This window comes from Narcine bancroftii, chromosome 5 (assembly GCF_036971445.1).
Source record: "Narcine bancroftii isolate sNarBan1 chromosome 5, sNarBan1.hap1, whole genome shotgun sequence".
Taxonomy (NCBI): domain Eukaryota; kingdom Metazoa; phylum Chordata; class Chondrichthyes; order Torpediniformes; family Narcinidae; genus Narcine; species Narcine bancroftii.
In genome coordinates this window covers 241,642,797-241,665,304 of record NC_091473.1, presented here as the reverse complement: position 1 = coordinate 241,665,304, position 22,508 = coordinate 241,642,797, and the positions used below count along the sequence as shown (strand labels likewise).

The 22,508-nt window shown below is 39.2% G+C and overlaps 1 long non-coding RNA gene across 1 annotated transcript in view; it reads left to right on the top strand.

Annotated features, from left to right (window-relative positions):
- Nucleotides 1–22,508, top strand: part of LOC138762961 (uncharacterized) — a 53,873-nt gene that overhangs the window by 3,701 nt on the left and 27,664 nt on the right. The gene's annotated exons all lie outside the window — the stretch shown is intronic.

Below are 22,508 nucleotides of genomic sequence, written 5' to 3'. Positions count from 1 at the left end.
AGCATTTCCACAATCTCCATTAGTACTGGAGCACCACAGGGCTGTGTTCTTAGCCTGCTCTACTTGCTATACACCTATGATTGTGCGGCTCGGTACGACAACACAATCTACAAATTCACTGATACTATGGCAGAGGGTTGTATAAAAAGGGATGATGAGGTAGCATTGAGAATGTCTTCAGAGAACGCAGCCATGGGAGAGCAGCTGCAATCATCAAGGATCCACATCACCCAGCACACGCTCTGTACTCTCTGCTACCATCAGGAAAGAGGTGTAGGGGCCACAAGGCTCATCACATCACGTTCAGGAGCAAACTGCCACCATCAGCCTCCTCAACAACAAACTCAATCAGGGACTCATGTAAAGACTGTTACTTGTGCACTTTATTGATTGTTTTTCTCTCTGTATTGCACAGTCGATTTGTTTACATTTATTTGTTTACATGTACGATGAGTACAGATATTTTTGTAGCACCAATTAATGGTAATTCTGACTCACCCACAGGAAAAAACAATCTCAAAGTTGCATGTGATGTCATGTATGTACTCTGACAATAAACCAGAAATTTTAATCTGAATTCCTTTCTTCCAATATTTTTTGGAATATTTTATTTTTGATTTTCTAAGACTCACAAAAATCCAGAAAAACAATACAATCTTTCTCAACAATGATATTTTACATTCAGAGCCCTTTCTTTCCCCTGCCCACCCCTCTCCCTTCCCTTCCATACCCTAATATCACAAGGAAAATTAAACAAGCTTTAAAAACCAAAAATCTATATAGTCACATACCCTTAAAGGAACAAAATATAAACCTAAAATAACATAAAGTAAAATGAAAAAGGCACAAACAAGAGCACGTCATCTGTACTACGACCCACTTCATTTATCTCACTCATTTCACTATTAGTACAGATTTTTACCTTTCTTCTATTTAGATGGGGTGTAACTATATCTGTGTACCTATATGCTGCCAGATAAGGCTGCCGTACCCTTAAAAATGTGTCATCTTTCTCTTTAAATTGGATGTGATTTTCTCCAGGGAAATGCAACTCTGCATTTCCATATTCCACCGTGTAATATTTAATTGGGATTTGGACTTCCACATGACTGCTGTACATTTTCTGGCTATCGACAAGGCGACCTTCACAAACTGAATTTGGAATCTGGAAAGTTTAAAACTCACATCCATAATGTTCTCCAGAAGGTACAATTCCGGATCCTGTGGAAAATCCACCTTTGTAAATTTTTTTTAGAATGTCCCCCAGGTCCTCTCAGAAGGATCTCACCTTTGTACATAGCCAGTTTAAATAAAGGTTCCATTCTCCACACCACACCTAAAGCAGATTTCTGGTTTGGATTTATGTAATTTTTGTAATGTGATGTACAGATGATGCAAGAAATTATATTCTTTCAATATTGGTATCAAGTGAGTGGCACAAAGGGTGTTGGAAATTACTAGGACAATGTATTCACTAATGAAAGACAGTGTTAGAACAAAATTATCTATAATCACTGTTTAACGAATTTGGCCAAATTATTTTTGATATAAGTACCATTTTTGGTGAAAAAAAGTGCTGCAAGTTCCTGATTTCAGGACCTTGAACAGCTCCCTCCTGACCACTGTGCACCCAGGTTGCAGACCAGTTAGAATCAGAATTTATTATCGCGAACATGTCAAGAAATTCATTGTTTTGTGGCAGCGTCACAGTGCAAACATTTATAGAAACCATCTTATAAAATAAATAAAGATAGAGCAAAGAAAGGCAGTGTCTGTGGTTCATTGTTCATTCAAGATTCTGATGACAGAGGGGCTTGAGCTGCAGAGTACTCACCTTCAGACTCCTGTACCTTTTTCCTGATGATAGCAGAGTGAAGAGGGAATGGCCTGGATGGTGGGAGTTCTTGAGAATAGAGGCTGCTTCCTTAAGACACCACCTCTGATAGATGTCCTCGATGGAGTGAAGACTGGTGCCCATGATGTCACAGGCCAAATTAACAACCCTCTGGAAGTTTTTCTTGTTCTGTACATCGGCATCTCCATACCAGACAGTAATGCAACCATCCATAATGCTCTCCATGGTACACTTGTAGAGGTTTTTGAGAGTGTTCAGTGACATATCGGATCCCCTAGCACTCCTCAAAAAATAAAGTCACTGGCGACCTTCTTTGTCAAACTCAAATTCACAGAGGGCCAAAATTAAAAACTTGGACTAAGTCGTGGGCCAAACTAAATATTTATTGAAAATTTTCAACAACATCTGCATGTTTTCTCTTCTTCCAACATATGTAATGTTAAACTTTTTCTTATTAAAATAAATGTTTAATAATAGTTTGGGTTAAACTCTTTCCAGAAAAAGCATTAACATATAAGAAATAAAATATTCAATAAATAATATTTCTCTATAGCCTTTAAGTTCCTTTTAAATGTTTTTTTTTTTCACAAGCCAACAAGTCAAAAAAATAACAACTTGCTTCAATGAAAATCCAATCTTTCAACTATGAACAGTCCAAAGTTAACCAAAGAAAATATTAGTCCAAGCTTAGCTTGCTACACTGTGATTTACTCTGATGCACCTGGGTCAAAACCAGATACTTGGCATCTCTTCTTAGATGCAAGTTCATCAAACTCTGGGGTCAGAGTTTGCCTCCCACCTGTCTTGAAAGGTCCTGTTTTCTGTCTTTCGTTTGGCCATTTTTCGTAAGGGGTTTATTACATGTGAGTTAGGCGACAGGTCGCAGACGCTAATGAAGGTAAAGAGAGGAGGTGGGGGCGATTAGCGGGCTGATGGGCCGGCACCAACGCATTTGCAAAGCATTCTTGGATTTGTAGTATTAGCTGTGCATGCGCTAGACTGGCGCGGCAGCCAGCGGGCCAGCTCGAATACATATTTGATATGATCTTGCGGGCCAAATATAATTATATCACGGGGCAAATTTGGCCCGCGGGCCTGAGTTTGACATGTGTGACATAGAGGGTCCAGGAAAGATCTTCAGAATTGTTGACACCCAGGGTCCTTGACCCTTTCCACTGCTGACCCCACGATGAGGACTGGTTCATGTTCTCACAACTTCCTCCTTGTTTGGCTAACATTGAGTACAAGGCTGTTGTTGTGACACCACTCAACCAGCTGATTGATCTCCTTCCTGTATGCAACCTTTTTTGCCATTTGAGATTCTGCTAACAACAGTGGTGTCATCAGCAAATTTGTAGAGAGCATTTGAATTGTGTTTTGCCACACAATCATGGGTGTATCGAGAGTAGAGCAGTGGGCTACGCACGCATCCTTGAGGTGGACTTGTGTTGATCATCAGTGAGGAGGAGACATTCTTTCTAATTCATACTGACTGGTCTTATGATGAGCAATTCAAGGATCCAGTTGCAGAGGGGGATACAGAGGCCCAGGATTTGGAGCTTGTTGACTTGCATCATTTACTTCCACATAGATATAAATTATGTAAAGCAATTTAAATGGTAAATCATCAATAATACCACCAAATAAGCACAAGGAATATTTCTGTAAAAAGTCTCAAATCTTATATTCATCATCCTGCCGCACTATAATTGCAAAAATAAAATAACCATCTTAATCACATTGAAAATTTACATGATTTCAATGTTTGCTGGAAAGCGCCAATTTTCCCATTTGGATAACAAACGAGACCTGGCAGTGCCTCACATCACAATCAACAGATCACGATTTCAATATGCTACCATAGGAACTTATGAAATGTACATGTTGGCTTGGAGATTATGTGAATATTACTGTAAACATATAAAATCAGTCAGCGAGACTGTTGCTACAAGAATATGAATATTTCATTTTTGCCACTTTAAAGAGTCTTCCATCAACTGAAGAAGAGTTCAATCGTTAATGTAGGGAACTGAAAATGAGCTTTGCATACAACAAATGCCACATCCTGAACCACAAAACCAATTCAAGTTTTAATTGATCAGAACACATCGAAAATCTTGTGTGAATGTTATCAAGCTACACTTCCCTTTATTGAGATTGAGATGAACTGTAAATCATTGAAGAATTCAAGGACATGAGTCCAACAAGCTGAACAAAACCTTTTTAAGCAAACAGATAAAAATGTAGAAAAGTATGTCAGAACCCAGTTTGGAAAAATACACTTTTAATGTTGCATGGAGAAAATGGATGTGCGATAACTAGCTTTGGTTGTTCCATGAAGTTTTGATGTCCATATAGACATTTTTTTTTAAACTTTACTTAATATTTTCAAAACAAAAACTTTTTACAAAATCCATAATATAAAAATGAAAACTACAACTATCCCACCCCCCCTTTCCCCCACCCTCAACAAGGGAAGCATTGAAAAAAAATTAAAAATATACATACAGCAGTTTAAGATATGATTTAATTCATACATTTCAAATAAGGCGACCACATCTTAACAAAAAAAAAATCATAATTATCATGCAAATTATATGTTATTTTCTCCATATAAATACAGGACCTCAACTCATTATATGCCAACAATTTACTTTTATCTCAACTTCGTCTTTCCAAGTAATCGCAACACATTTACACGCTACCGCCAATGCTAAACGTAAAAATGCTGTCTGAAACTTATCTAACCCAAATCCATAAATGGAACAGTATAACCCAACAAAAAGATTTTGGGATCTAACAAGATTTGAATTTTAAACAAAGTTTGAAGAAATTCCCTAATTTTGTACCAAAATGATTGAACTTTATCACAAAGCCAAATGGAATGTAAAAATGTTCCAACACATGATCCAAATCTGAATTACTAAATCCATATTTTCTCAATTTCTCAGGGGTTAAATATAACTGATGCAAAAAATTATAATTAATCATACTATATCTTACATTAAACAATTTATTCACACATATCATCTCCCAGTTGGCCTGATTAATATCACAAATTAAATCATTTTCCCATTTAATCCTGGATTTATTTAAATTTATTTTATCCATAGTGTCTTGTAACAACGCATACATCACTGAGATAAAACCCTTATCTAAAAAATGATAAATCATATGGACATGTTGATTTTTCACCAGACTATATTCTCAAATGTTTGTTTATAAACAGTTCTTTTAGATCATTTTAAAATGAAGGAAAATCATGTTCTCTTGTTTTGGGGAGTGGGATTGGTAAGGGTTGGTGAATTCCAGAGCAGCAGAGCGCAAAACAAAGTGAAGATACAGTAAAAACCTAGGTATTGTGATGGAATATTTGGGATGTTTTTGGGAGATAAATTGGTAAAAGTAGAGAAGGTTACAGACATACACACACTTTAAAACAGATCTTATTTGAAATACTGAAGATTTCATATTCACAGTTACGGAGAATGCTATGGAGATTTTACAAGAGTCTGTTAATTGAAGTGAATGAATGGACTATTGTCTTTAAAGCCACAGCAAGAGACAGGCTTGTCTCCTAATACCTTTTCACAGAAAGGTCATTGAGAGGTTGTTGTTCACCTAAAACAACAGATTAACCAAACGATGAACTCCTATTGTTTGCTGGAGAAGGTCACAGAGTTTTGCAAGTGAGAGAGAGAAGGGCATGCTGCCTAGCAGTTTGAGTCTCAGAGAGAGAGACAGACAGACAGAAGGGAGTCTTTGACTGTGTGTGACACAGGAAGCTGTAACAAGCCAGGAGAAGCTGATTGGACCTGAAACAGAAGCTCCAGAGCGGCGGATGGCTTCATCTGTCTGATGTTTCTCTTGGAATAAGGGGAACAGAAAGGAAGTCTATGATAGCCTGAAAGAAAGAGGTTATCATCTGGAGAACTCTGATTGGGCAAGTTTCATCAGTGAGACATTGAGGTGACTAATGGTGGTACCTCAGTTGTGGAAATCCTGGAACAACACATGTCTCTCTGCAAACCTACAAGAACCTTTCGAGCACAAAAGTCTGGTGAACTTTATACATGTTAAGTTCTGTGCCCAGTATAAGAATTACCTGCAACCAGTGAACTTGTAAGAATGAGAAGTGAGATTGAACTGTGAACCAAAGAACTTTTCTTATATTTACACACACATTACATACACATGCACTTAGAATTAGAAGGGAGTTAAGTTAGGTTAGTTAAGTTAATAGTGATAAGTTAAAGTTTCATTCTGTTTTCATGTTTAAAGATAATTAAAAACAACTTTTATTTAAATAACCATATGTCGTGGTGAATGTCTATTGCTGCTGGGTTTTAGGGTCCTTTGGCCTTGTAACAGTATCTACTCATATGAGTATTGTTAGATGCAAGATAAATGAATATTCTGGTTATTTGAGATTGTGTGTTCCGTGATTGGCGAACATGCTAATTTTTATCTTCCAAATTTTTTACCCATTTATTTTCCGCTATTTTCTTTTTTTGCTCGTGCTTGAGGCTGCCGGTTGCATGAATTCCAGATAGCAGATTTTACTCTATTAGGAAGCTCTAAATTCAAAAGGTAGGGAGAATTTGAAGCCCTTCTCCTTAAAGTTAGGGGTCAATTAAAAATTTCAAAACGGGAATGAAAGATTTTTATTCGATTGGAATGGGCCAGGAGGGCCTGAACATGTGATGTAAGGGCCTGTTACCATGCTGTACATCTAAATTAAAATTTAAAAATATCTGAAACCGAAAATATAACTCGACTATCATGTCACTGAACAATGACATGTGCTCACATAATAACGCAGACTCCTCCCGCTCCATTGAAAGGTTTAAATCAGTAGTTTTTAAACATTCTTTCCAATCACGTACCACCTTAAGTAATCCCTGTGCCATAGGTGTTCTATGATTAGTAAGGGATTACTTAAGGTGGTATGTGATTTGGAGAAAAAAGGTTGAGAACCACTACTCTAGACCCAATTGTTACTGAAATATTTTGCTTGAGAAAAATCGTCATTGGTCCATTTCCTTTGGAGTTATGAAACCGTGCACATAACGAGTCAATTTGGTACAATTAAAACAGTGGTTTTCAACCATTTTCTTTCCACTCACCTACCACCTTCAGCAATCCCTGACTAATCACAGAGCACCTATGGCAAAGGGATTACTGAAGGTGATAGGTGAGTGGGAAGAAAAAGGTTGAAACCACTGGGTTAAATGATTTAGCTTATCCTCGTAAGACATGTTCAAGAGATTCAGTGGGCTCCTTCAACTTGAAAGGCTGAATAACATTTTCTGGTCCCTTTGCAACAAACCCAAACCTGAATGGTTATAAAGACTTCTATTCCTGTGTAATAAGGGCTGAATGTTTCCTCATGTTATAGTGTAACACGCTCAACCACCAACATAAATATCCTCCTAATAGTTTGCAATAGAAGGGACAGGCTGAATAGCCTCTTATTTTATCAAACAGGCTCAGGCATAAAGGTTGTAATTTCTCCCTCCTGTTCCAAATTTCCTAAAATGCAGAAGCAAAGAAAAGTAGCGTATTCACAAAGTTAAGATGAGAAACAGAATATCGCCACACTGTCCTGATGTATTATGTTGAACATGCTTAGAATTAGGGAATGCATTATTTCCTTTTGGAGGTTGGGAAGATACATTGCACATATATGCAAAGAAAAGAAATGCTGAAAATTAATTTCTTTCAGACTCACCAGAAGGGGTTCCATAGGGATTAGAAAGCTAGATAATTGCGGTATTCAGGAAAAAAAAAGAGAGTCCAGCCTCGTATTTCAATGTTTGAGCGATCAGCTGAAAAATCTGCTCATTGAGAAAAAAAATCTGGATAACTAGGTCATCTGTGATGTTGAGGGCTAAGGGAGCCAAGTGATTTCTTTATCCAAAAATCTTGTGAGGATTTTAACTGAGAAGCATTGTCATATTCTTTGCCGTGCACAGACAATATATGCATTTAAGTACACGCTTGTACACACATAGATGTGCATTGTGTTAAAACTCACTGGAACCTTCTGCGTGTCTTGCATTAATGTGGAAGAGTCATGGCTTTTTTTCAATGTAAATTATGTAGAACAATCAAAATGATGAATCAGCTATGACACACTCAAATAAGACGCATGAGGAATTCTACAGGAAGGAGTCACACTTCTTGTGTGCCGTAGGTGAATCCACCTTGTACCTCAGTATACATTGCACATGAAAATGCGAAGATTAATTAACTCTGGGGAATTTACATCAATTTTCGGATCATACGTAGACAGAGGACTCTCACTGATTCACTTTTTTTAAAAGCAGCAGCATTGCAAGGGTTATTCTTTTTAATTAGAGACCAGCTGCCTGGGACAATGACACTCCAGATTCTCTTGGCAACCCAGCTACTCCCTGTGGACACCTGCATATATGCACTCACATGCATTGACAACCCTCCTCATATAGTCTTTCCCAGGCAAAGCCCCCTCACACATGTGCTTACAGGTGTACAAATGTATCCTCAAATGTGCAGAGACAAACACATTCACCTCCCTCACATCTCACACATTCACACACAGGCACACATACGAACACAGACACACATACTGGTCGTCCTTCTTTTCGAAGAAGACACGTTATTCTGCAGATCATCTGTAGACACGAAGGTGACTTTGCAGTCCTAGTCTGGAAGTGCAAAGTCTAGCACAATGGGGCCATTTTTGTAATAACTGTGGCTGTTGCTTTGTGACACCATTCACAGTTTTCCATCACTTTTTGGCAGCGCCTGTCTTCAAAACTGGTGTCGGCTTCATAGCACAAGGCTCACCAGCAGGATCTGTGAGCAGCCAAGTTTCTAGTTCTCTTGGCTGGATACCACAATAACATAGAGATTCTTCCCAATGTCTTTATAGCATTGTGTGAACGACCTTGAGGTCTCTTTCCAGTCTTCAGTTCACTATAGAGCAGCCAGCAAGGCACGCGGTGGTCATCCATTCTGATGACATCTGGGCTGTGATGATCAGGGGCTCGATGCTGGTGGACTTCGCTCGACCCAAGACCTCCAGGTTGGGGACACGATCTTGCCAACAGATGCCAAGGATGGAATGGATGGCACGCATCTCGAGTTGTTATGTCGGTACAGAGTCCAGGTCTCACATCCATATAGGAGAGAAGGAATGACCACAGATCTATAGACTTTCAGCTTTGTGAGATGTAGATGTTGTGTTGATTGAGCACTCTGGTACACAGCCGCCCCAGAGCCTGGCTGGCCTTGCTGATCCCGGAGTCAATTTCTTTGCCCAAAAACCTATTACTCGAGATGATGCTCCCCAAGTATTTGAAGCTGTTTACATTTGTCAGCTGGGTGTCGCCAACAGTGATTTTTGGCTCTATGGTGTTGGTGATTGGCATTGACTAATGGAGTACTTCAGTCTTGTTCAGGTTGACGGTCAGGCCAAAGAGCATAAGCAGCGTCTAAGAATTTGTTCAGCATTAACTGTAGATCACTATCTTTGTGCCCCAAGAGTGCACCAAGCCAATTTGCTAACTCACCCTGGATCTGGTGTGTTCTAATCTTACAAACCTTACAAGTCTGTTCACACATACACACACAGACACAGACACACACACATGTATATATATACACACATACAAAGAAGCAGACATTTAGTCCAGCACACACTTTTTCATGCAACATTCCTCAACCTTTTTAACATGACTTTCAAACATTTACAAAAATGAGGGGCAGGAATAGGTCACCAGACCGCTCAAATCTGACATCCATTCAATGTGATCAAGACTGATATTTTCCTGTTTCTATTTCCCTCTGTGCTGGTTCCCCATGGCCATCAAGTCCTTGATCTTTCAAATTTCTAACCATCACTACCTTAAATATTTCAAATCATTTATCCCTCATCATTCCCTCAGACAGAGAATTCCAGAGATTTTTGTATCGCTCAGTTTTAAATCATGGAGTTGTATAGAAACAGGCTCCTTTTCTCATCACACCTTTCTCATCTAGCATTACCTAGCTACCCTAAGCCTCGTAATTTTATGCACCTCTATGATGTTACCTCCAGTGAAAACAGACCTAGCCTATCCAATCTCTCTTGATAACTTAAGTCCAATCCAGGAAGCATCATTTTATGAATAATTTCTGCCTCACCCCCCCCCCCACTCTCTAGTTTAATTTAGTTCTTTGCAGAACCACATACAACACTTAAATGTGGCCAAACTAATATGATGTTCCAAATCTTATATTCAAAGGCAAGATCTCATAAATCATCATCTTCTCTATCCATGTTTACTATTTTCAGGGAATTATGTACTTGTACCCCAAGATCTCTGCTCAAGAACACACCCGACACCCTGCTATTCTCTGCATACGTCGTGTCCTGTTAATCTTCCTAAAATGTATTACATCACATTTGTCCGAACAATAAGGAAACCAGCACCGATCCCTATGGATCACCACAGGCCAGAGGGTTCCAGTCTGACCAATACCATTCTCTTCCTCCTACCACCAAGCTAATTTGCTAACTCACCCCAGATCCTTACGCACCTTACGAAAGGCCTTGCAGAAATCCACGTGGATGATTATCACCCTACTAATAATTTTCCCTTCCTCCCTGTTCCTTTCTCCTGCTGTCCCACATTCACACACACTCACAAACGGTTGACAGCCAGTACCAGTCTCAAGTGGCCAGCTGGCTGGATAATTTTCCATGACAACACTAAATCTTCCCTTGAAGGTGAAATTCAATGGTTTATCTTCTGGCATTATTTCAAAAATAAAGAAATGCTGTTAAACAAAAAATATCAGTAATGACTTTCAGATTAGGTTTGATAAGAAAAATGCGTATTCATTAATGACCCAGGAAGCATGTAAGATTGAACTAAAGGCAATTAATGGCAAAGACAAAGGGGAACAGCATCTGTTTGCATTACCATTGTACCCTGGCATGTAAGAAATTCCCCAGAGGATGAACAAGGATACCAGGTGAGGGGAAGAGTTGTGAGGTAGGAGAATGAAATAAAGAGCAAGTGGGTTTTTCAGAGCATTTCGAAGGATGAAGAGTGATTTGAAACCAAACTCCAAGTTTCTAGGCTAAAACCAGTGAGGAGCAAGGGTCCTGAGGCTGACAGCTGCTGTTAACAGACAGAGAATATCCCCTCCTCTTCTATCTTTCCAGAAGCGTGAATATTAATTTTCATCAACACTTTCACCTCTCACATTGACAAATTCAAATCTGGATAATTTTTTAAATGTTATTATTTTTAGACATACACCATGCTAACAGGCCCTTTCAGCCCACAAGCCCATGTCGCTCAATTTACACCCGATTGACCTACAACCCAAGTACGTTTTGAATAGTGGGAAGAAACTGGATGTGATGCCCCGCTGCAACAGGAAGCAGACAGAGAACTTGAGAAAGACTGTACAACTGGCTTTATTCAGTTAAAAGTCTCTGCTACAGTGATAGCTATACTGGTGGCTCCCGAGTGACTGGCTCGGGAGGGGCTGGCTCAGGATTATATCCCGGTCAGTTGATTGACAGCCAGCCGGGTGGAGTTAGGTCTATTCAGGTCGGCTGATTGACAGCTGGCTAGGTGTGATCTGTCCTCCACTGATCTTCCTGCGGGTACAGAGATTGCCCCCTGCAATAGGCTAGTGGTGTATCACCACACTGGAGCCCCCAGGGAAAACCCAAGCAGACATGGGGAGAATGTACAAGCTCCTTACAGACAGTGTGGGATCCAAATCCCTTTCCCGATCACTGGCGATGTAACAGCGCCGCGCTAACTGCTATGATAATTGTGTTTGAAATTCTGCACAAACAAGAGAACACTGAAATTTTACAATGGATTACAGATCAATATTCTTGGCAAGAAAGAATGAACTGAATAAATTTATTTTGCTATCTAGCAGAAACCAAGAAGATGTTATTAATTCTTCATGCACTGACTATTCCATGAACTGGTTGCTGTAATTATGCTCACTTTGTGAAGACTTTGAAAAGGGTTAACCAGTTCATGGAGCAGTGGGATGACTGATGGATTACATCTTAGAACCAACTTCCTCCTGTATTGAAATCAAGAGTGTTCATACCTACATTAACTCATCCCTTTGCCACTATGTACATCTGATCTCCCTCAGATATTCCGTTCTATAATTCTGCCAGAGTTCTTTTTTAAATAAGCAATTGAATTTAGTTCTGAGACTACAAAAGGATCTGGCAAGAGTTTTGAATGCTTCATGTCAACCAAGTAGATTTCTGTGTCCTCTAGTACGTTGTATCCTGCTGTGGAGGAGCAGGTGATGGAAGGAGAGGAGAAAGACACTTCAGATTCAGATCGGGTCGCGTGGCTTAGTGACATGGGCATCAATTCATATAAAGTAATTTGTTTGGTTTTATGAAAACTGCACACAGATTTATACTTTTTTTGCTGTAAAATGCATTGATGAGATAGAGATAAAGGGTCAAATATTTTATGGATATTGGAGGATGAACAAATTATTAATTATTTGTGGAAGTTCAAGAATATGCAGATATCAGGTACAAAAAAAACTGCAAGGGAACAGGTCTTATTAAAAAAAGGTAAATTGTTTCCAATTCTTCCATTTTTAGCAATTAAACAATTTAGTCTCTTAAGATAAACATCTAAAGATTTACCAGTAGCCATTTCCTCTCCTTGTTCTATAATCTCCCTTAGTTCTCCAATATTGATCTTCTGTTCCTCCACTGTAGTGATTAGTGTATTCCACAGCTTAGGCCGTCTCAGAATTCCCTCATTACTGTCTGATAATCTTCATATTTTCACCTTCCACCTTTACTTGAACGGTGAAGAGAATGATTTCAATGTCGAAAACATCCTGAAAGGGTTGAAAAAAAATGTAATTCTGCAACGATCAGCACCAACTCAAAAGAAATAAGCTTGGTCCAACCACTATGCCGAATGTGGAGACACGGGTGGCGTAGCGGTTAGTGCAACGCTATAGGGACCGGATCTGGGTTAGAATCCCATGTTGTCTGTAAGGAGTTTGTACGTCTGTGTGGATTTTCTCCGGGGGGCTCTGGTTTCCTCCCACCCTTCAAAATGTACAGGGGGTGTAGGTTAATGGGGTGTAAATTGGGCGGCACGGACATAGAGCCTGTTACAGTGTAATTTTCTTTTTAATTAAAAAAAGAGGGATTTTATGGAACCTCATAAATAAGCATTTAGAGCACATAAGTGGATAGCTTTAATGAGAATGTTCCAAAACAGTTAGTGCGCAGCTGAAAGTACAACCACCAGTAATGGAGAGAAATTAGGTCTGTAGATGGTTTTGGTCAAATGAATGCAGAAATCTCTGAGGGTTATAAGGCTGAAAGGCATTATAGCAGGACAAACATACATTGCAATTTTAGAGGAAAGGATAAAACTTCTCATGAAAAAAAAATGAGAGGTTGCCTGATTAAGTCAAAGTGAATCAAAGGGCACAGGATTGGTTGGTGAGTGAAGAATGCAAGGTCACTGACGAATAACATTAACTGTTTTCCTCTCACCACAGATAATGCCTGTTGTGCTGAGGACTTCCAGCATTTCTCTGAGTTTTTATTTCAAATTCCCAGCATTTTCATTACTTTGCTTTCGGAACATAGCTTAAAGTTGAATGCAGGTGCAGAATTTCGGATCAGTGCGAGTTTACAGAGGGAAGATATGAGGAAATATTTTGCAGAGGAATTTTAAAAAGTGGCACATATAATAAGTGTGAAAAATGAAAGTCTGCAGAAACTGTGATTATGGAAATGCTGGAGGGATTCAGCAGGTCTCACAGCGTCCATAGGAGGTAAAGATAGACAACCAACGATTCAGGCCTGAGCCCTTCCTCAAAGTATGGCTTGTACCTTGAAGAAGGGCTCAGGCCCGAAACATCGGTAATTTATCTTTACCTCTTATGGATGCAGTGAGACTAGCTGAGTTCCTCCAGCATTTCTGTGTTTTACTGAAACTATAATTAAGCAGGCAAAACTAAAAGCATGTCCAAATTTGTTGTTCATCACATGCTTCTGGGCAATACATGGATGAGGTGCCTGCAGGTATTCCAGCCAGATTTTTTTTAAATAGTCTTTATTCACAATAAATTATTTTTTAAAAAGTAAACATTCAAAGTCTTTTCACACCCATAATGTAAGTCATATATGTGGAGGACCATCGCCTTCCCAAGATCATATTATATGGCGAGCTCTCCACTGGCCACCGTGACAGAGGTGCACCAAAGAAAAGGTACAAGGACTGCCTAAAGAAATCTCTTGGTGCCTGCCACATTGACCACCGCCAGTGGGCTGATATCGCCTCAAACCGTGCATCTTGGCGCCTCACAGTTTGGCGGGCAGCAACCTCCTTTGAAGAAGACCGCAGAGCCCACCTCACTGACAAAAGGCAAAGGAGGAAAAACCCAACACCCAACCCCAACCCACCAATTTTCCCCTGCAACCGCTGCAATCGTGTCTGCCTGTCCCGCATCGGACTGGTCAGCCACAAACGAGCCTGCAGCTGACGTGGACTTTTTACCCCCTCCATAAATCTTCGTCCGCGAAGCCAAGCCAAAGAGAAGAAGAAGACACCATTGTGGCACCTTGTTGTTTCTTCCCATCTGTTGTTTTTGAGGTACTTCCACTCAGTCGCCGCCCCTCAATGCATGGTGATGGGAGGACTCTAGACTGCGGTCCTTCTCCACAGTGCCCTGGCATTGGCTGCACTAAGCCTCAGTGTGTCCCTCAGCCGATACTCCTGCAGCCTGGAATGTGCCAGTTGGCAGCATTCCCGCACCAACATCTCCACATGCTGAAAGACCAACAGGGTTTCAGGCAGACCAAAGTGCGTTTTTCTCTGATTTGGTGGTCTTCCAGCAGTTCCAGAATGTTTATCCCCTGAAACAACCCCTACATCAGAGAGTCCTCTGTCACACTGCTGCTGGGGATGAACCGTGACAAGGACCCTTGCATCCTTCTCCACACATTCTTGCCAGGCAGGTATCTAGCTGTTAGTTACTGCTGTCTGGTTTCCCAGAATGATAATGAAGGTCACTGAAACGGCTAAGTGATTTTTGATATGTCCTTTTTAGAAATGTCCTTATTGCAACACAACAGAAGCAGTTACTTCAGCAAGTTCAAGACTATTTAGAGTTGAATATGTTAATGTTTCACTTCGCTGAAATTAGATTTAGGAGAGATAGGTGAAACATGTTCTTTTTTTGACCATGCAGTTAATTATCAGGAACTGTGCAAAGAGCTAGGCAAAGCCTGAAATAGAAGCAGAATCAGGGAAAACCTGTACTGAAATCACAGCCACACTTACTAGTCACATATAACTCTGACATTTATTCTATCATTGCAAGTGAACTGGGAGAGAAATTAATCTAATTTGACATTGAGCTGTAATTAGGCACAAATGCTGGGGTGTAATGGACTGTGATTTAGATAACTTTTCTTCAGCTTTGGGAAAGTACTAATTGCAGACACCTTCTGAGAGCAGTTTCCACAAAATAATTAAAAGAGAGCAAACATGCATCAATAATTCGACAAATAATTTTTACAAAATCCTTCCTTGAGGTGATCGTCGGAGAGCTTAATATTAGGCAGACTACCTGGACATTGAATATACATATACCATATGAATTGTTAACCTATTTTTTTTAAATTTAGGCATGCAGTACTTTAACATGCTTTGGACTTGCTTGATGCAGGGTCTGTATTTTGTTTTGTTCAGGGATGTTTTACAAGTCTTTGTCATGAGTTGACAAAATCACTGAAAAATGCATCAACTTTTCGATTCTATAATAAATAACAAATGAATTGGCAATGGTGATGAGAAAACATTCTCATTCAAAGTCTGCCACTGCTACCCATATTTTTATTAGTCCACCCTGCTCCCACAACATTATTTGAGTCAATGGAATATCAATTATTCCGTTGATAATCATGGAATATCAATGATTTGATATTCCATTGCATGTCCATAAGGAAATCCAATTTGTCATTGTTGAAGAAAATAATTTACATTTTGAAAGACATATTCTCAAAGTAAATTAGATGACATATTTTATACTGTATAAAAAAAACATATTTTCATTGGAAAATCAGGACTGATCTCTTTTTGTGCCATTATGAACAGAGGAAGTAACAAGATCATGTTATTATACATAGCTATTATTTACATTCATTTATTGCGCAGATAAACATCAAGCATTTGTACACTGACAATCATTCAGAATAAATCCAAAATCAAGTAGATGTCATTTTGAGGACTGGGAATGGACAAGACAGCAAAATGCGTCTGAATATTGGAAGTGTCAATGGCTCATGATAGATATGATTTTTACAGTAGAATCTATTAGCAGGGTCATTACAGAATAATTTTACTACAGTAGGAATAGCCACTTCACTAGGGGCTGCAATATAAAGCCAATATAAAGTGTATCATTACACTGGACAACAATTTTTTTTCAAAAGGTTTGCTTCCTGACAAAAAAAAATATGGTGCTATAATAGACATCTTTAAGCTGAACACAAAGATTTGCTCTTATCACATAGGAAGTTGGAGAAGCATTATATTAACTTTAATTGAATTTAGTATGTTTAATTGCATAATGATGCGGACACATTTCATTAGTGCAACAGACCTAAAATGTTTTGCCACTGATTTTCATTTGCACTCAGCATCTGATGCCCATCTGTTGTCAGTGTCCAACAATAGTCGGCCAGCACGATTCCAATTGCACTGATACCATTTTACTATAGTCACAATGTCCTGGAGAAACCTTTCATCATATTTGTCACCAAGATCAACAGGGAAGAAGTCCGAGTGTGCGAATGCAGAAAATGAATTGTCAATGACATGTTTTATATGCTTGAAGTAGACTTAAAATATGACAGGAAATTGCAAAATAGGTTATATCTAAAACGCGGTATGCGATGGGAAATTTTTAAGGTGATTTTCGCGAAAAGCAATCCAAAATCCATTAAATATACCCAAAGGTGTTTAGGAAGTAAAATCTTCATTGTCCAGTTTTATTAGAGTAAGATTTTATTTCTAAAACAAGGTTCTTGCAGTAAAATTATTAAAATAGTATTATTGCTGTTGGATTATTGCAATAAAGTTACAAAATAAGTTACCATCATAACATTTCCTCATGTAGTGTTTCTGCAGTGGGTCAATTAAAATAAGTTTGTTTATTGTCATGAGAGGGGTTGGATTACAATTTTTTTTTAAATTGTACTGTTACTTATTCCAACTGTAGTTAATACTGAATTAAGGTATCTATGTTGGTTCTACAGGACATTTCCCAACAGTGTTGCTGCAGTGCATTCTTTCTTTGGCTTGGCTTCGCGGACGAAGATTTATGGAGGGGTTAAAAAGCAGTGCATTAGTTGCTAGAGTAATTACAGCAGGGGAACTGCATTCAGATCACAATTTAAAAATTCTACTTTACATTGTCTAATTATAACCAGAATTAGCTGTGAGTCAGTAGCATTTTTTGCCTTTGAGCCTTGTGATGGTGTGTTCAATTCTAAAGTACAATGTTAAGTTCTGGACTGGTGTCAGTATTGCACTTAAAATGAAATCTTAAGCCGAGACACCATTTAATGTGAATGTGGAAAATCCCATAACATTATTTTCAGACAGAGCAGGCATTATTCCAAGAAACTTAACTGATGTTCAAATTTGAGCATCTTAAAAAACAGATCATCATTTTTATATCACATTTGTTCGATTTTTTTCTTATTAAATTAGACGTGCAGTACTGTAACAGGCCAATTCGGCCCTACAAGTCCATGCCACCCATTTGACATCCAATTTACTTACACACTGGAATGTTTTTAAAGGGTGGGAGGAAAACAGAGCCCCTGGAGAAAGCCCACGCGGACACGGGGAGAACGTAAAAACTCCTCACAGACAGCGCAGGATTCGAACCCATGTCCAATCCCGATCGCTGGCTCTGTAAAGGCATTGCACTATCTGCTACGCTAACTGTTGTATTTCCTACATTACAATAGTATTCACACTTTTAAAAAGTATTGCACTGATTTGGCAGAACACTGCTGCAGCTTTAGTGTCTGATCCAGACCTCCACCTCTACAGCACGTTCTCTCTGAGACTGTGGAGTTTTTCTATGAGTGCTCCATTTTTGGCCAACAAGTAAATATATGATGGGTCAGTTGCCCTGAATGCAGGTGGGTGGCAAGAAAGTCAAGGTGGAGCTGATGACCATGTGAGGGAGAAACAGGTTTGAGGGGGTTACGAGAAAGACTAATATTGATGAGATCACTTTGAAAGCTACTGGAGACTCAATGGCCCAAATTACTGGCTTCCCTAATGTAAGGAAATGTATACATTTGGAACCTGAACCTTGAAATTCTTGATGTAAATGTATTTCTTGTTATATTGTGTGTAATTATAATAGCATACAATTTTTGGGTTACTAAACTAACTCCTTTTTCAATATTTTTATTAATTTCATTCAGCAAATGTTTTTCTTTTTTTTTTCTTTGGCTTGGCTTCGCGGACGAAGATTTATGGAGGGGGTAAAAAGTCCACGTCAGCTGCAGGCTCGTTTGTGGCTGACCAGTCCGATGCGGGACAGGCAGACACGATTGCAGCGGTTGCAAGGGAAAATTGGTTGGTTGGGGTTGGGTGTTGGGTTTTTCCTCCTTTGCCTTTTGTCAGTGAGGTGGGCTCTGCGGTCTTCTTCAAAGGAGGCTGCTGCCCGCCAAACTGTGAGGCGCCAAGATGCATGGTTTGAGGCGTTATCAGCCCACTGGCGGTGGTCAATGTGGCAGGCACCAAGAGATTTCTTTAGGCAGTCCTTGTACCTTTTCTTTGGTGCACCTCTGTCACGGTGGCCAGTGGAGAGCTCGCCATATAATACAAATGTTACATAGGTAATAATAAACATGAATAGAACAATAATAAAATTAATATGATACTAATTACAGTAATGACAAAACTTACATTACAGTTAAAAAAAAGTACATGCAAAAAAAGAAAAACAAAGAAACTGGCTAATCTACAAATTCAACCGCCTATCTACAGAGGCTGTTGGCAAAATACATAGTCCATTATCTAATAATGAGATAAATAAATAAATAGTGAGGCCGCGAATCAAAGATTAGTTAAGCTTATAAATTTTGGAAATAATTAAGGAGAGAACATCACAAAGAAATAACGTTTACATTCATTACAGTAGTGGAACATCTAATTTTTTTCTAAAGACAAACATGCCATCGTATCAGACAGCTATTTAGTGTGAGTGGGAGGGACAGCATCTTTCCATTTCATTGGTATGGCACTTCTGGCAAAAGGGAAGCAAAAGCTACTACATGGGATTTTAAAGAATTCAGTATTGGATCATTGGGCCCAGATATTCCAAACAAGGAGATGGAGCCAAATTAATATAAAGAACTAAAGATAGTGTACGAAATATAGCTTCCCATTAATTGAGAAGAGAAGGACATAACCACCACATATGATAAACTAATTCCTATTGCAGGATTATTGCAGTGACATTATCATTATAGTTCTTTTCATGTATTACTATTTTAGAGTTCCTACAATAAGATTTCTTCAATAGGATTACAAAGACACTAGAGGAAATACAGCAACTGCTATAGAGGAGTTATTCGAGTTGCCTTTCTAGATTATATGGAATGTATCTGAGAGTGCCAATATGGAATGATTGCAGCGCAGGATTAAGTTGAGCCCATTCCTCACCCTTATTCACTCAATATGGCAAGTGCCCGAATTGGGCTATTGAGGACACGGCAATAGCTTTGACCCAGTAACAATGGATGGCAGTGAGACTCGGTGCTGCAAATGATATTAGAGCTGAGCTCTGGAGCCATGCCAACTGGCCATACCCATTTAAGAATAGAGCTGGCTGAATGATTTTGTGAAAAGAGGTTTGCAGAATCGGGATGATTTGATAAATATTTGATGAACTCTGCTTTATAAATACATAGACCCGATCGCTGCCTCTTAAGCTCCAACCAAGCTGGGCTCATGTATTGTGATATGAGCTCAGCAGTCATGTGACTCTCAACAGACGGCACTGGAAACTGGTTTGACGTCACAGCCCCCCAGAGACTGTACCTTGTACTGCTAGTGTCCCTCTGTCAGCTGTCTCACCTTGATTTATTCCTACATTCCACGTCTCTCCTGGTGCATTTATATTGATCGGCTCTTCAGCTCATTTATATTCTGTTACATTTGCCCTTGTAAATAAGGTCTGGCATTACAAGAGTATCACCCTCTATTCTTTCTTCTTCTGAAAGCACTGATTATCTGCAATACCTGAGCACTAGAAAAACCTCCAACAGGCTGCTTTTCAGAGCAGGATGTTCAACCGTCAAGTGAGGCACAATGAACACAGTATTTTTAGTGCTAACCACACATAACTCCTTAGAGCTGGTGTTTCCAATATAATAAAGTAAAATAAAGGGATCTGTTCTATTTTCACTCACAATGCTTTGATTAATTATACTACTCTTTATACAACCACTAATGAAACCAGCCAATTTAAAACAAACCAGGAGTCATGGAGATATTTCCAGAAATAGCTTTTTAACACTTTCATCAAAAACACATTGCTGAAGAAATTCAACTGATCAAACAGTGTACTTTGATGAAGGGCTCAAGCCTGAAACATTGGTTATGTGTCTTTATCTTTGCTATATTAAGTACGCTATTTGACCTACTGAGCTTCTCTCGCATTGTGTTTTTACTTCACTCACCCGGTGTCTACAGACTTTCGTGTTTTATTTCTTTTTTAACCCTCTCACTGTGGTGACATGTAATTACACCACTAGGTCACCAGGGGTCATCCCAGTGACCTTGTCCATAAAGCAGTCCAGAGCTACAGTTTAGCCTTCCAGGTTTGTCTTGCAGAGAGACAAGACCTCTTGGTGTACATATTAGTTTATTAAAGCTGTCTTATACTCGCACTGCTGGTGTGGTTATCGTCAGTACACTCACTTCTTGAAATTTTTCTTATAAACACAACCTTCAGTATGTAATTTAAATTGTTAATCCTACTAAAATAGTGAGGAAGTATTGCATTTATGGAGAAGTAATACATAGTTAAATGGTAACACTGAAGGAAGGCGGTACAAAATAGAGCTTTGCACTGACAAAGCAGAAGTGCTGCATTGTCCGAGACACAGTCCTGGGGGGGGGGGGGGGGGGGGTGGGGGATTAACGCCGCACTTTTGCACAGAAGCCCTTCACCTGCACTGCATTATTGAAGAGACAGGTTTTCAGAATCTTGTAATGTCATGGATGCTACACTGATGGTGTGCTACACTGTCAGATGGGCATTTCTGAGAGACACTGCACTGTTATAGAGGTAATTAAGAGGGTGTATTCAACTGTTAAAGAAAGACACCTAGGGGGAACACCACACTGTCAGAGGGGCAGGCCTTCAGATGCAGTATGAAATATTTGTGTAGAATTTAAAAGCTTATGATGGTGAAAGCCAAATCCTCCCAATATCAATGTGTAAACAAAATCCACTGAAAAGAGATTAATAGATCATGGCGATTTGTCAGCTTATTCTATGTTCAAAATGGCTGCCGCCCTTATTCTTAACATAGCAATAGCTGCACATCAAAAAATAACTTAAAGCAAAGACAGTCTCTTTATCCTGAATGGTTCAGCTATTAAACCCTGAACTAAATGCTTCGAAACACCAAAGAATCATTTGTAAAAGAAATATAATAATATGATGAATTAATCTTAAACTCTTCCATGGTGGGGTGGCAAGGTTAGCATAATGGTTAGCTCAGGTTTGAATCCAGCTCTGTCTGTAAGGAGTGCGCATGTTCTCGTGTCTGCATGGGTTTCCTCCATGTGCTCTCATTTCCTTCCATCCTTTAAAACGTATAGGGGTGTAAATTAATTAGGATATTTGGGTGGCAGGGGCTTGTGGGCTGGAAGAGCCTGTTACCGTACTGCAAGTCTAAATTTAAATTTTATATTATCACCTTAAATTGTGCACAAATCTGGTTGTAAATATGGTAATAATGGCATTGATGTTTCTTAAAGAGAATGATTCTTATTTCTAATAAATAATTGCTGATTTTAACAAACTGCTCCCCATGTGTGGATTTTTTATTGTTTGAATACTTCTCAGCAAGAAAGATGGGAATTAGTCGGACTGAGTGTGGCAACGGAAATGTGGAACTGTGAGCGTGGAGCTTTTCAGTGCGCTGTCAGTTGATGTTGTTGTTGTGTTTCACAGCCGGGTCATCACTGAAATCTGCTCCTAGACAGCAAAATCTCTGAAGATCCAAAACCATTCCAATACTGCTTGGGTTGGCTGGTGGCACGCCTGCCTCTGTGTTGTGTCACTATTTGAAAAGCAGGGGTTTTGCTACTCATCTATTTGATATTCCTCAATCCTTAATTAATGCCAACAAAAGATAATCTTCTCTTTCCTGCTTGTGAGTTCTTGCTGTGAACATTAAACAGTCACGTTGAAGCCTCTCATAGGATATGAGAGCTTTTGATAGTCACTTCTGTTATAGAATGATGTATAAATACACTATAAAGTTAAAAACACAATGCTGGAGAAACTCAGCAGGTCAAACAGTGTACTTTATTTAGCAAAG